Here is a 14,022-nt window from a genome sequence, read left to right as displayed (position 1 = left end):
GATGCTATTGTGAAAGGAATTGTTTGCCCTAGTTCTCTCTCAGTGAGAATGTTGTTCACATAGAGGAAAGCTATTGATTTTTGTGTGTTAACCTTGTAGCCAGCTACTCTACTGAATTTGATTATTAAGTTTAGAAGACTTTTGGCAGAGTTCTTGAGGTCTTCTTTATAGAGTATCATGTCATCTGCAAATAATGACAATTTGACTTCTTCATTTCGTTTCTTTATTTCATTTCTTTATTTTGTCTAATTACTGTGGCTAATGTTTCCAAAACTATATTGAACAGGAGTGGTAGTAGTGGACATCCTTGTCTTGTTCCTGATTTTAGTGTGAAGGATTTCAGGTTTTGACCATTTAGTATGATATTGACTATTGGTTTTATATAGATGGTTTTATCAGATTGAGGTAGGGACAGTCTATTCCAATTTTTTGTAGGGTTTTATCATAAATTCATGTTAAATTTTGTCGAATTCTTTTTCTACATCTACTGAGATGATGCTATGGCTTTTGTCCTTGGCTCTATTGATATAGTGTATTACATTGATTGATTTGTGTATGTTGAACCATCCCTGCATCCCTGGAATGAATCCCACTTGGTCAGGGTATATGATGTTCTTGATGATTTTCTGCATTCTATTTGCCAGTATCTTAGAATTTTTGCATCTATGTTCATTAGTGAGATTGGCCTCTTTTTTGGGTGGGTCTTTCTCTGCTTTGGGGATCAAGGCAATGCTTGCTTCCAGTAATGAATTCAGGAGTATTGCTTCCCTTTCAATTTCTTTGAAGAGTTTAAACAGTAGTGGAGTAATTCCTCTCTAAATGTCTTGTAGATTTAGGCAGTGAAGCCATCAAGACTTAGTTGGTAAGTTTTTAATTACATTTTCAATTTCATTGGTTGATATTGGGTTGTTTAGAATTTTTAGGTCTTCTTTGTTCAACTTTGGCCATTCATTCACATCTGGGAATCTGGCCATTTCTCCTGTGTTTTACATCTCATCAGTGTATAGGTTCTTGAAATAGGTATTGATGATCCTCTGGATTTCTGATGTGTCCATTGTAATTTCATCCTTTTCACTCCTAATTGCATGGATTTGGGCCTTTTCTTTCCTTTTTCTGATAAAGTTGGCTAAGGGTTTGTCAATTTTGTTGATTCTTTCGAAGAACCAACTCTTGACTTCATTCCTTTTTTGTACTGTTCTCTTAGTCTCCATTGCATTGATTTCTGCTCTGACCTTTATAATATCCTCCCTTATATGAGCTTTGGGTTTGTCCTGCTCTTCTCTTTCAAGAAGGTTGAGGTTCAGCATCAGGTTGCTTAATTGGGCTCATTCTGTTTTCTTAATATGCATATTCACTGCTATGAATTTCCCTTGTAAGACTGCTTTCATTGTGTCCCATAGATTCCAATATGTTGTATTGTCATTGTCACTGTCATTTAATTGAAGGAACTGTCTGATTTCTTCTTTAATTTCCTCTGTGACTCATTGGTTATTCAGAAGTATGTTGTTCAATTTCCATGTGTTTATGAAATTTTTGGAGTTTCTTTTGCTATTGATATCCAATTTCATCACACTATGGTCTGATAATATACAGGGGATAACTTCAATTCCTTTGCACTTGCTTAAACATGTTCTATGAGTGAGTATGTGGTCTATTTTGCAGAATAACCCATGTGCACCTGAAGAGAATGTGTATTCTGATTGTGTGGGCTGGAACACTCTGTAAACATCTGTTATATTCATTTGTTCAAGAGTTTGATTGAGTTCTAACATTTCATTGTTAATGTTATGTCTAGTTGATCTATCTATTTGTGACAGTGGGGTAGTAAGGTCCCCCACTACTACTGTATTAGTGCTTATTTGATTTTTCGTGTCTGTTAGTATTTGTTTTATATAGTTGGGCACACTAGTGTTTGGTGCATATATATTTATGACTGTCATCTCTTCCTCTTGGATTGTTCCCTTTACAAGTATGTAGTGTCCTTCTTTGTCTCCCTAATCAGTATTCTTTTGAAATCCATTTGATCTGCAAGGAGGATAGCTTACCTGCTTTTGGGGGGTTCCTGTCACATGGAATATTGTTTTCCACCCTTTAACTTTCAGTCTATGAGTTTCATTTTGAATTAAGTGTGTTTCTTGTGTTCATCATATTGTTGGATCTTGCTTCTTGACCTATTCTGCCAGTCTATTTCTTTTGATTGGTGAATTGAGACCATTAACATTGATGGTTATAACTAATACATATTGACTTATCATTGTCATGACTTTTTCTTTTTGTTGGATTCTCCACCTTTGCTTTAATTTCTTGTCATGACTAATGGATTCATTCTACTGGGCTTTCTGGCATTGTGATCCTCATTGTCTTTTCCTAGGATATTGTCTAAAATTTTTTGGAGTGCTGGTTTGGTATTCATGAAGTTCCTAAGGTGCTCTTTGTCATGAAATTATCTAATTTCTCCATCAATTTTGAAAGATACTTTTGCAGGGTACATCAGTCTGGGTTGGAGGCTGTTTTACTTTAGGGCTTGAAATATGTCACTCCAAGCTCTTCTTCCCTTGAGGGTTTGCAATGAGAATTGTGTTGTGATTCCAATGGGCTTTCCTTTGTATTTGATTTGTTTCTTTTCTCTAACTCCTTGTAGAATTTTGTTCTTCTGTTGGGCTTCTGGAATCTTAACTATTATATGCCTATACATAAATTTGTTTTGATCAAGGCTAGTTGGAGTCCTATATCCCTCACTTGTCTCTATGTCAAGTTCTTTTCCCCTGCTTGAGAAATTTTCTGCCATTACTACTGTGAACAGCTTTTTTATGTCATCTGCACTATCTCCTGTTTCTTCATTGATTCCGATCATCTTATGTTATTCTTCTTGCATTGTCTAGCAGCTGCTGGATTGATTTGTCATGGTCCCTTACTATTTTAAAGAAATTTTTCTTTTCCTGGTCACTATTTGCAATCTTATCTTCTGTATCTGAAATTCTGTCCTCACATTGACTCATTCAGCTCCATAAACTTTCAGTGGAGTTTTTAATCTCCTGGAAATCTATTTGCATCTGCTTTATGGATTCCATTTGTTTCCTATGTTGGCATTCCATCATGTTCCTCAGCTCCTCTATTTTTTTATCTGTGTCCTCTCTAGGTTTATTAATCATGTCTTGCACTATGGGCACAATCTCTGCTGTTATCTCACAAATTATTTCTCATTTCATTTTTTCCTGAACCTCTTTTGTTGCCAGTTCAGGGAGTCTGGGTTGTTTAGTATCAGACTTTTCCATCTTCTTTCCCTTTGGTGTTGCTTTAGGTGATCTGGAAGTCTGTTTTTGACACTTGTTTACATGTCTTCTCATTTCATGGAGGGGGAGGTGTGCTGCTGGTGCCTGCATAGTGAGCCTCGGGGTGGGGGGCTCTGCTCCTCTGTGCCGGGGGCAGTGGTATAGCAGCCCAAAAGGTTCAGCTACTCATGGTTTGCAATTTTTTTTTGAAGATTTTTGCATCTATGTTCAGCAAATATATGAGCCTGTAGCTTTCATGTTGGGGTGTGTGTGTGTGTGTGTGTGTGTGTGTGTATGTGTGTGTCCTTACCTCAAAATACTGGCCTCATAGAATGAGTTTGAAGAAATTTCTCCACTTTGATGTTTTTGAATAATTTGTTAAGAATTGTCATTAATTCTTCTTTAAATGTTCCATAGAATTCAGTGTATTCCATCTAGTCCTGGAATTTTCTTTAGAGGTTTTTTTTTAATTCAAAACTGCTTTATTGGTACCTGAATGAAAATCAAAGTAAAAAAAATGCATGGACTATGGTGTCTATCTCTAGGGATTCTCTCAGCAAGACAAAAATGTAGAGATCAGAATTGGATAGTTAAGATCCTTTAAGCTACCTATGAGTGCTTTTTACAGTGAATTATGTTAGCCCAGGAGGAAAACATTTACCTCTGTATTGGAAGCCTTTGTATTACTGACCAACTAAATAGTCAGAGGCCCTAGGAATATAACTGCACAGAAATGTAGCTTCTACCATTTTCATTCTTATCCATTTTCTCTTCCCCCTTGCCCCATATACAAAGACATTCTTCACACAATGAGTATACACAATCCATTCTCTGCAGTTCCTAAATAAACTCTACTTTGGAGCAAGAGTCTATATTACTCACTGTAGGTGACAACCTTGTGTGGCTTCACCCACTAAGGAGCCACAAATAGTGGGGAGATGTGGCAGATGCCCAGAGAAAAGTCAAGGTTGGGAGGATCAGAATGGCACTACTGTATGTTGTTCCCATGAGTCATTGGGATGGAGGCTCACTGCTCAGGCAATGTGAGTCCTTTTCTTTTCCTAGTCACAGAAGTTTCCTGATATTTCAAAATGGAATCCAGGCTACTAGGAAAACACAAGAATTTCCATCCAATTCCTTTCACTTCTGACCATATTTTACAACCATCCACTCAGGGAGAGTGCCCTCATGGACCTCTGAAGCATTAATCCACTCCTCAAAATTCATATTCATATTGCTGACTCTACAGGACACATGCCTACCAATGTCCCTTCAATTCCCGCCTTTCTCTTTTAGTCCCATCCTCCTGTGTCTCCTATCTTTTTCCCACTCATACTAACCACCAGGGGTCTAACCACCTGTTTTTTGTTTTGTTCCTTTAATGAGAATCCTATTCCTTGGTTTCCACTTCCAAAAGCCCAGATGAAAACTCCTGATATTGGCACAGTGATAATCATGTGTCCTCCAGCAACATGAGGAGAACTCCAGATGACAAAGGTATTGGTGGTTTAGTCACATAATTTCAGGAGCAATTCTATATAATTTTGAGGAAAAATCATTTGTAGGCCTAGTTCTCCTCCCTACAGGCCAGCTATGACATTTTGAGACATAACTCAGTTTTGGCCACCTGTCACAGCTACCTCAATGGTACGGTGATGCTGTGATGCTCCAGGACAAGATTACACCAGCTGAAAACATCCTGGGTTCTCCCAAAATCTTCATCTGAGTAGTTCCTCATTGTTCTAGGTTTTCTGCTGCCCCCTAGTCATCATCTGTTACATTTGTTTCTCCCGATGTACTGAACTCTCTGCCTGGAGTCATTTGTTACATTTGTTTCTCCCCATGTACTGAACTTTCTGTCCAGAGTTATCTGTTACATTTGTTTCTCCTGATGTACTGAATAAAGGTGTGGCAAGCTCCAGGGCTTTCATCTTTGCTGCCCAGAGCAGCACTGATCAAGCCCAAAGCTCAGCTTCTCCTATTCTCATTTTTTTCTACCTTTCCTATATAATAAATTAATTCACCTTGTGCTGCCATGGCTTGATGGTTACTAGGACTTACTGCATAGGTTCTAGTAATGTCCCCTTTCCCCATTCCCTTCAGCACTGCATAAAAGATTGGCACCAAAAAAGATTTTTTTAAGTGCCTTTTTTAAAGCTTTTTTTAAGTGCATGTTAGTAATACAGAATAATGATGTTCATTTGGAGGAATTGGTACATGCATATAATGTATCTTGATTACTTTGAGTCCCTTTACCCTCTCTCCCTTTTTTCTACCATTCCCCTGAATCCCATCCTCATTTACAATAATCTACCTTAGCTTCCTATCATCTCTTCTTCGTTTTATTCATTCATTTATTTATATTTTATATGTCTCACATAAGGGAAAAAATATGTAACATTTAGAGTTTGGCTTGTTTTGCTTAACATGAGAGTATCCATTTTCATACTTTTCATTATAAGTGACATGATTTCATTCTTTATGACTGAAACTAATGTGTATATACACCACATTTTCTTTTCACTCATGATGGAGATATAAGCTGTTTTCACAGCTTAGGTATTAGACTGCTACAAAAAAATGAGTGTGCAAGTATCACTATAATATGCTGTCTTTAATTCTTTTGAGAATATACCCAGTAGTAGTATAGCTGGATCAAATAGTATTTCTAGTTTTAGTTTTTTGAAGAAATTCTATACTGATTTTCACAGTGGTTATACATTCCCACAAGCAATATAGAAGGGTTTTCTTCTCCACATCCTTGCCAGAATTCATTGGTTTTATATATTTGATGATAACGATTCTGCCTGGGTGAAGATGGACTCTCAATGTGGTTTTCAATATGCATTTCCCTGATGGCTGAAGATATTGTATACTTTTCACATTCTTATTGTCCATTTGCTCTCTTTCTTTGAGAATTGTCTACTTACTTCATTTTCTCTTTTTTTTTTTTCAATACAGGGGATTGAACCCAGGGCCTTCACACCAAACTGCATCCCCAGACTTTTTGTTTGTTTGTTTGTTTGTTTTTAATTTTTTGAGACAAGGTCTTGCTCAATCACTAAGTAGCCCAAGCTGGACTTGAGCTTGAGCTCCTGCCTTGGCCTCTCAGAATATCACCATATTAGGCTCCATTTACCTATGTTTTTTTATTGGGTAATTTGTTTTAGGGGGTTAATTTTTTAAATTCTTTATATATCTTAATATTAATTCTCTATCAGAATAGTAACCACCAAAGGTGTTTTCCCATTGTGTAGTTCTTCTTTTCCTTCTGTTGTTTCCTTTGTGCTGCAAAATATTTTTAATTTGATATTAAACACATTTGTTGATTCTTGACATTATTTCCAGTTCTACTGGAATCCTATTCAAAAAGTCTTTACCTGTTCCTATGGTTGCAAGTGTTTCCTCTATATTACCTTGCAGCAATTTCAAAGTTCCTGGTTTCTGGTTTTATACATAGGTTTTGATCCATTTTGATATGAGTTAGTATAGAGTGAGAGATAGAGATCTAGTTCCAAGCTTCTGTGGACCTGTGTATACCCATTTTTTTCCACCAAAATTTGTTTATGAGGCTGTCTTTTCTCCAGCGTATGCTTCTGAGCCCTTTGCCAAAACTCAAATAGCTGTAGGTGCATGGGTCTGTTTCTTTGTCTTTTGATGTATTCCATTGGTGTACATCTGTTTTTGTACCACTACCATGTAGCGGTTGTTACTATGGCTCTGTAGTATAATTTGAAACCTGTCATGGTAGTGCCTCTAGCATTGTCCTTTTTGTCCTTTTTGCTAAGGATTTCTTTGACTTTTTTAGATTCTATATGAATTTTAAAATTGTTTTTCCTGGCTCTGTGAAGAATATTTTTAGTATTTTAATGGGAATTGCATTGAATTTGTAGACTGCTTTTGGTAATGTGGCCATTTTAACACTATTAGTTCTGCTGCCCATAAACAAGGGAGATCTTTACATTTTCTAATATCCTCTTCAATATCTTTCTTCAGTGTTCTCTAATTTTAATTGAAGCAATCCTTCATTTCTTTGCTCCCTAAGCATATAATTTCTTGAAGCTATTGTGAGTGAAATTGCTTTACTGATTTTCTTCTTTATGGGATCATTAGGAATGATATTGATTTTTATGTATTGATATTGTATCCTGTCATGTTGCTGAATTTGTTTATTAGATTTAAACATTTTTCTGATGAATTTTTTGCATCTTCTGTGTAAAGAATCATATCATCTGCAAAAAGAGATAATTTGACTCTTTCTTTCTTATTTATGTCCCTTTTATTTCTTTTTCTTGATGACTTATTCTGGCTAAAATTTCAAGTATTATATTGAATAGGAGTGGTGAGAGTTGATACTATTGTCTCATTCCTGAGTTCAGAGGAAATGGTTTCAGGTTTTCCTCATTCACTATGATGTTGGCTGTAATTTTGGGATACGTGGCTTGTTTTTTTGGTTTGAGGTAATATTCTCCTATGCTTATTTTCATTCGGGTATTTATTCATTTTATTGGTATATTAGGTATATAATATAATGACAGTCATCATTGGAAATCTGCACCTTTACATAATCTCTCTTGGTTTTTATTTTTCCCCATTACCCTGGCCTTCCTTCAACCCCTCCATCCCTCGCTATTTACACTTTGTTTCCATTTTTTCTTTTTCTCATATTAATTTCATTCTCTTCTTTCTTTTCCTCTACCCCTCCCACTTTCCCTTCACCTTTGCCCCTTTTCTTCCTATTTCACATTATCTATTATACCATTTAGTCCTTATTTACACTTTCAGTTTCTCACACTAGAGAAACTATTCAGTATTTACATGTGTGTCTTATTTATTTCACTTAAGAGTATCACCTCAATGTGCATCCATTTAGCTATAAGTGTCTCTAATTTCTCATTTTGTATGGATGAGTAGTACTCCATTTTATTAAAAAAAACACATTTTCTTTATCCGGTCTCCAGTTGCTAAAAGTCGTCTCAATAACCAAATTCAGTAAAGTAACTGGCTACAAGGTCAACATACAAAAATCAATAGCATTCCTCTACACAAACAACAGACTCACTGAGAGAGAAATAGGGCAAAGAATTCCTTTCACAATAGCATTCAAAAAACTGAAATACCTACGAATCAACCTAACCAAAGTAATCAAAGACCTCTGAAAACTACAGCATTCTGAAAAGAGAGATTGAAGATGATATCAGAAAATGGAAAGACAACCCTTGCTCCTGAGTAGGAAGAATCAATACAGTGAAAATGGACATACTTCCAAAACTGTTATATAGATTCAATGGAATCCCAATTGAAATTCCAACACTAAACTTCACATACCTTGAGAAAACAATCATTCGGTTTTTATCATGAAAAGATGTTGAATTTTGTTGAAGGCTTTTTCTACACAATTGAGTTGATCATGTGATTTTACCTTTGATTCCATTTATATGCTGGATTACACTTATTGATAAACATATGATGAGCTATCTTTGCATTACTGAGCTCAAACCAACTGGGTTATGATGAATGATCTTTTTAATGTGTTGTTAAATTCAATTTATAAGATTGAGGATTTGGGGGAACATGCCGAATCAGCCCACTGCAGACAGGCAGCCACCTGGTTCCACACTACAAAGTCGCAGAGGACACCAGACGACCAGACCAAGGTACTGAGTCCCGCTGCTCCCAGCCCAGAGGTAGGGGCTTCTGAGCCACTGCCCCACTGCTTCTGGTCCAGAGGAAGGGGCTTCCCTGCCACCATCACTCCTGCTGCTCCCAGCCCAGAGGAAAGGGCTTTTGGGCCACCTTTTGTCCCGGTGCTTCTGGCCCAGAGGAAGGGGCTTCTGAGCCAACATCCCACTGCTTCTAGATAAGAGGAAGGGGCTTCCCAGCCACCATCCCTCCCACCACTCCCAGCCCAGAGGTAGGGGCTTCTGAGCCACCATCCCACTGCTTCTAGACCAGAGGAAGGGGCTTCCCAGCCACCATCCCTCCCTCTGCTCCCAGCCCACAGGAAAGGGCTTTTGGCCCACCATCCCTACCGCTGTTCCTGGCCCCTGTCCCACCTCTCCAAGCTCAGAGGAGGTAATCTGTGCAGGCACTAACAGCCCCCACCCCAGTTGAAATGAGAAAACACATAAATAAGTCTCAAAACCAGACTTCCAGATCACCTACAGCAACCCCAAAGGGAAATGAGATGGAACACTCTGATACTCAACCACCCGGACCCACTGAACTGGCAACAAAAGGGGATCTGGAAAAAATGAAATCAAAAATAATTTCTCAGATAACAGGGGAAATTGTGCCCCTAGTGCAAGACATGATTAATAAATATAGAGAGGGGCTGAGGAACATGATGGAATCCCAACATAGGAAACAAAGGGAATCCATAAAACAGATGCAAATAGATATGCAGGATATGAAAAACTCAATTGAAAGTCTACACATCAGAATGAGCCAATGTGAGGACAGAATTTCAGATGTAGAAGAGAAGATTGCAATTAGTCACCAGGAAAAGAAAAATTGCTACAAAATTATAAGGGAACATGAGAAATCAATCCAGCAGCTGCTAGATGATGCAAAGAAGAATAACATAAGACTGATTGGACTCAATGAAGAAACAGGAGAGAGTGCAGATGACATAAAAATCTCTTCACAGAAATAATGGCAGAAAACTTCCCAAGCAGGGGAAAAGAGACTGACATACAGACAAATGAGGCATATAGAACTCCAAATAGCCTTGATCAAAAAAAATCTACACATAGGCATATAATAGTTAAGATTCCAGAAACTCTACAGAAGAACAAAGTTCTACAAGCAGTCAGAGAAAAGAAACAAATCACATACAAAGGAAAGCCCATCAGAATCACAGCAGACTTCTCAACACAAACCATCAAGGCAAGAAGAGCTTGGAGTGACATATTCCAAGCCCCAAAAGAAAACAGCCTCCAACCTAGATTGATGGACCCTGCAAAACTATCTTTCAAAATGAATGGAGAAATAAGATACTTTCATGACAAAGAGCACCTTAGGAACTTCGTGAATACCAAACCAGTACTCCGAAGAATTTTACATAATATCCTAGGAACAGACATTGAGGATCACAACACCAGGAAGCAAAGCAGAATGAACCCATCTGGCATGACAAGAAATTAAATGTAAAGGGGGAGAACTCAACAAAAAGAAAAAGTCATGGCAATGACAAGTTGATATGTTTCAGTTATAACCATCAACGTTAATGGTCTCAATTCACCAATCAAAAGAAATAGATTGGCATAATGGGTCAAGAAGCAAAATCCAACAATATGCTGCATAAAAGAAACACACTTAATTCGAAAGGAAACTCATAGACTGAAAGTTAAAGGGTGAAAAACAATACTCCATTTGGCAGGAACCCAAAAAAAAGCAGGAGTAGCTCTCCTCTTTGGAGATCAAGTAGATTTCAAGCCAACACTGATTAAGAGAGATGAAGAAGGACACTGCATCCTTGTAAAGGGAAGAATCCAAGAGGAAGAGATGACAATCATAAATATCTATGCACCAAACACTAGTGCACCCAACTATATAAAAAAAATACTAATGGACATGAAAAGTCATATATGCACTAATACAATTGTAGTGGGGGACCTCAACACCCCAATGTCACAAATAGACAGATCAACTAGACTAAAAATAAGTCATGAAATACTAGAATTCAATTGAACTCTTGAACAAATGAACTTAACAGATGTTTACAGAGTCTTCCACCCCACAAAATCAGAATACACATTCTTCTCAGCTGCACATGGGTCATTCTCCAAAATAGACCACATACTCACACATAGAACATGTTTAAGTAAGTGCAAAGGAATTGAAGTTATCCCTTGTATATTATCAGACCATAGTGCGATGAAATTGGAGATCCATAGCAAAAGAAACTCAAAAAATTTCATAAACACATGGAAACTGAACAAAACACTTCTGAATAACCAATGGGTCACAGAGGAAATTAAAGAAGAAATCAGACAGTTCCTTCAATTAAATGGCAATGACAATACAACGTATCGGAATCTATGGGACACAATGAAAGCAGTCTTACGAGGGAAATTCATAGCAGTGAATATGCATATTAAGAAAACAGAATGAGCCCAATTAAGCAACCTGATGCTGAACCTCAACCTTCTTGAAAGAGAAGAGCAGGACAACCCCAAAGCTCATACAAGGGAGGAAATTATAAAGATCAGAGGAGAAATCAATGCAATGGAGACTAAGAGAATGATACAAAAAATCAATGAAGGCAAGAGTTGGTTCTTTGAAAGAATCAACAAAATTCACAAACCCCTAGCCAACCTTGTCAGAAAAAGGAAAGAAAAGGCCCAAATCCATGCAATAAAGAATGACAAGGGTGAAATTACAACAGACCCAGCAGAAATTCAGAGAAACATCAATACCTACTTCCAGAACCTATATGCCAATAAGATGGCCAACACAGAAGAAATGGACAGATTCCTAGATACATATGAATTACCAAAGTTGAACGAAGAAGACCTAAAAATTCTTAACAATCCAATATCAACCAATGAAATTGAAAATGTAATTAAAAACTTATCAACTAAGAAAAGCCCAGGCCCTGATGGCTTCACTGCTGAATTCTACAAGACATTTAGAGGGGAACTGCTACCACTACTGTTTAAGCTCTTCAATGAAATTGAAAGGGAAGCAATACTCCCAAATTCATTCCTGGAAGCAAGCATCGCCTTGATCCCCAAAGCAGAGAAAGACCCAACCAAAAAGGAGAACTATAGGCCAATCTCACTAATGAACATAGATGCAAAAATCCTTAATAAGATAATGGCAAACAGAATGCAGAAGATCATGAAGAAGATCATACACCTTGATCACATGGAATTCATCCCAGGGATGCAGGGATGGTTCAACATATGCAAATCAATCAATGGAATACATTATATCAACAGAGCAAAGGACATAAAACATATGATTATCTCCATAGATGCAGAAAAAGCATTGGACAAAATCCAACATGCATTTATGATAAAAACCCTACAAAAAATTGGAATAGATGGTCTCTACCTCAAACTGATAGAAGCCATCTATGAAAAACCAACAGCCAATATCATACTAAATGGTCAAAAACTGAAATCCTTCACACTAAAATCAGGAACAAGACAAGGATGTCCACTATCACCACTCTTGTTCAATATAGTTCTGGAAACATTAGCCACGGCAGTTAGACAAGAGAAAGAAATAAAAGGAATAAAGATAGGAAATGAAGAAGTTAAACTGTCATTATTTGCAGATGACATGATACTCTATAGAGAAGACCCCAAGAAACCTACCAAAAGTCTTCTAGACTTAATAACCAAATTCAGTCAAGTACCTGGTTACAAGGTCAACACACAAAAATCAATAGCTTTCCTCTACACCAATGACAGACTCACTCAGAGAGAAATAGGGCAAATAATTGCTTTCACAATAGCATCCAAAAAACTGAAATATGTACGAATCAACCTAACGAAAGAAAGCAAAGACCTCTTCTCTGAAAACTATGGCACTCTGAAAAGACAGATTGAAAATGATATCAGAAAATGGACAGACAACCCCTGCTCCTGGGTAGGAAGGATTACTATAGTGAAAATGGCCATACTTCCAAAACTGCTATATAGATTTAATGCAATTCCAATTGAGATCCCAGCAGCATACTTCATAGGCCTTGAGAAAACAATCCAAAAATTCATTTGGAACAAGAAGAGACCCAGAATAGCAAAAGCAATTCTAGGTAACAGAGACATGGCAGGGGGTATCACAATCCCCAACCTGCAACTCTACTACAAAGCTACTGTGATAAAAACAGCATGGTACTGGTAAAGAAGCAGACCTGAGGACCAGTAGAACAGATTGGAAGATGCAGAAACAACGCCAGACACACTCAGCCATCTCATTTTCAATAAAGAAGCCAAACACCCTCACTGGAGGAAAGATAGCCTGTTTAATAAATGGTGCTGGAAAAACTGTGCTTCAACTTGCCAAAGATTAAAACTAGACCTATATCTCTCACCATGCACTAAACTAAAATCAAAATGGATTAAAGATCTAAATATGAAAATAGAAACTCTGAACCAGTTGGAACAGAGGTTAGGTAGAACCCTTGAAGACATCGGTGTAGGAAAAGATTTTAGGAACAAAACCTCAGTTGCCCATGAACTAGCACAAACAATCAACAAGTGGGATCTCTTCTTATTGAAAGGCTTCTGCACAGCAAGAGAAACCACCAGCAGTGTGAAGAGACAACCCACAATGTGGGAAAAATCTTCACCTGCTCTTCCTCAGACAAAGGTCTACTGTCTGGAATCTATAAAGAACTTAAAAAGATCAGACCTCCCAAATTTAAAGACCCAATCAAAAAATGGGCATCTGAAATGAACAGACATTTCTCAGACAAAGAAGTAGAAATAGCAAAGAAATACATGAAAAAATGTTCAACATCACTGGTCATTCGAGAGATGCAAACGAAAACAACGCTGAGATTCCACTTCACTCCAGAAAGAATGGCTGCTATCATGAAATCATCCAACAACAAATGCTTGCGGGGCTGTGGGGAAAGAGGAACCCTGCTCCACTGCTGGTGGGAGTGTAGACTGGTGCGACCACTGTGGAAATCAGTATGGAGATACCTCAAAGAACTAGGACTGGAAGTCCCATTTGACCCCACTATTCTACTGCTGGGGATCTTCCCCAAAGAATTAAAAGAATCATACCACAG

This window comes from Heterocephalus glaber, unplaced genomic scaffold, assembly GCF_053883595.1.
Source record: "Heterocephalus glaber isolate CG9 unplaced genomic scaffold, H.glaber_assembly_v1.0 deba00000122, whole genome shotgun sequence".
NCBI classification, from domain to species: domain Eukaryota; kingdom Metazoa; phylum Chordata; class Mammalia; order Rodentia; family Bathyergidae; genus Heterocephalus; species Heterocephalus glaber.
The sequence above is the reverse complement of the archived record's forward strand: the minus strand, read 5'-3'. Positions refer to the sequence as shown.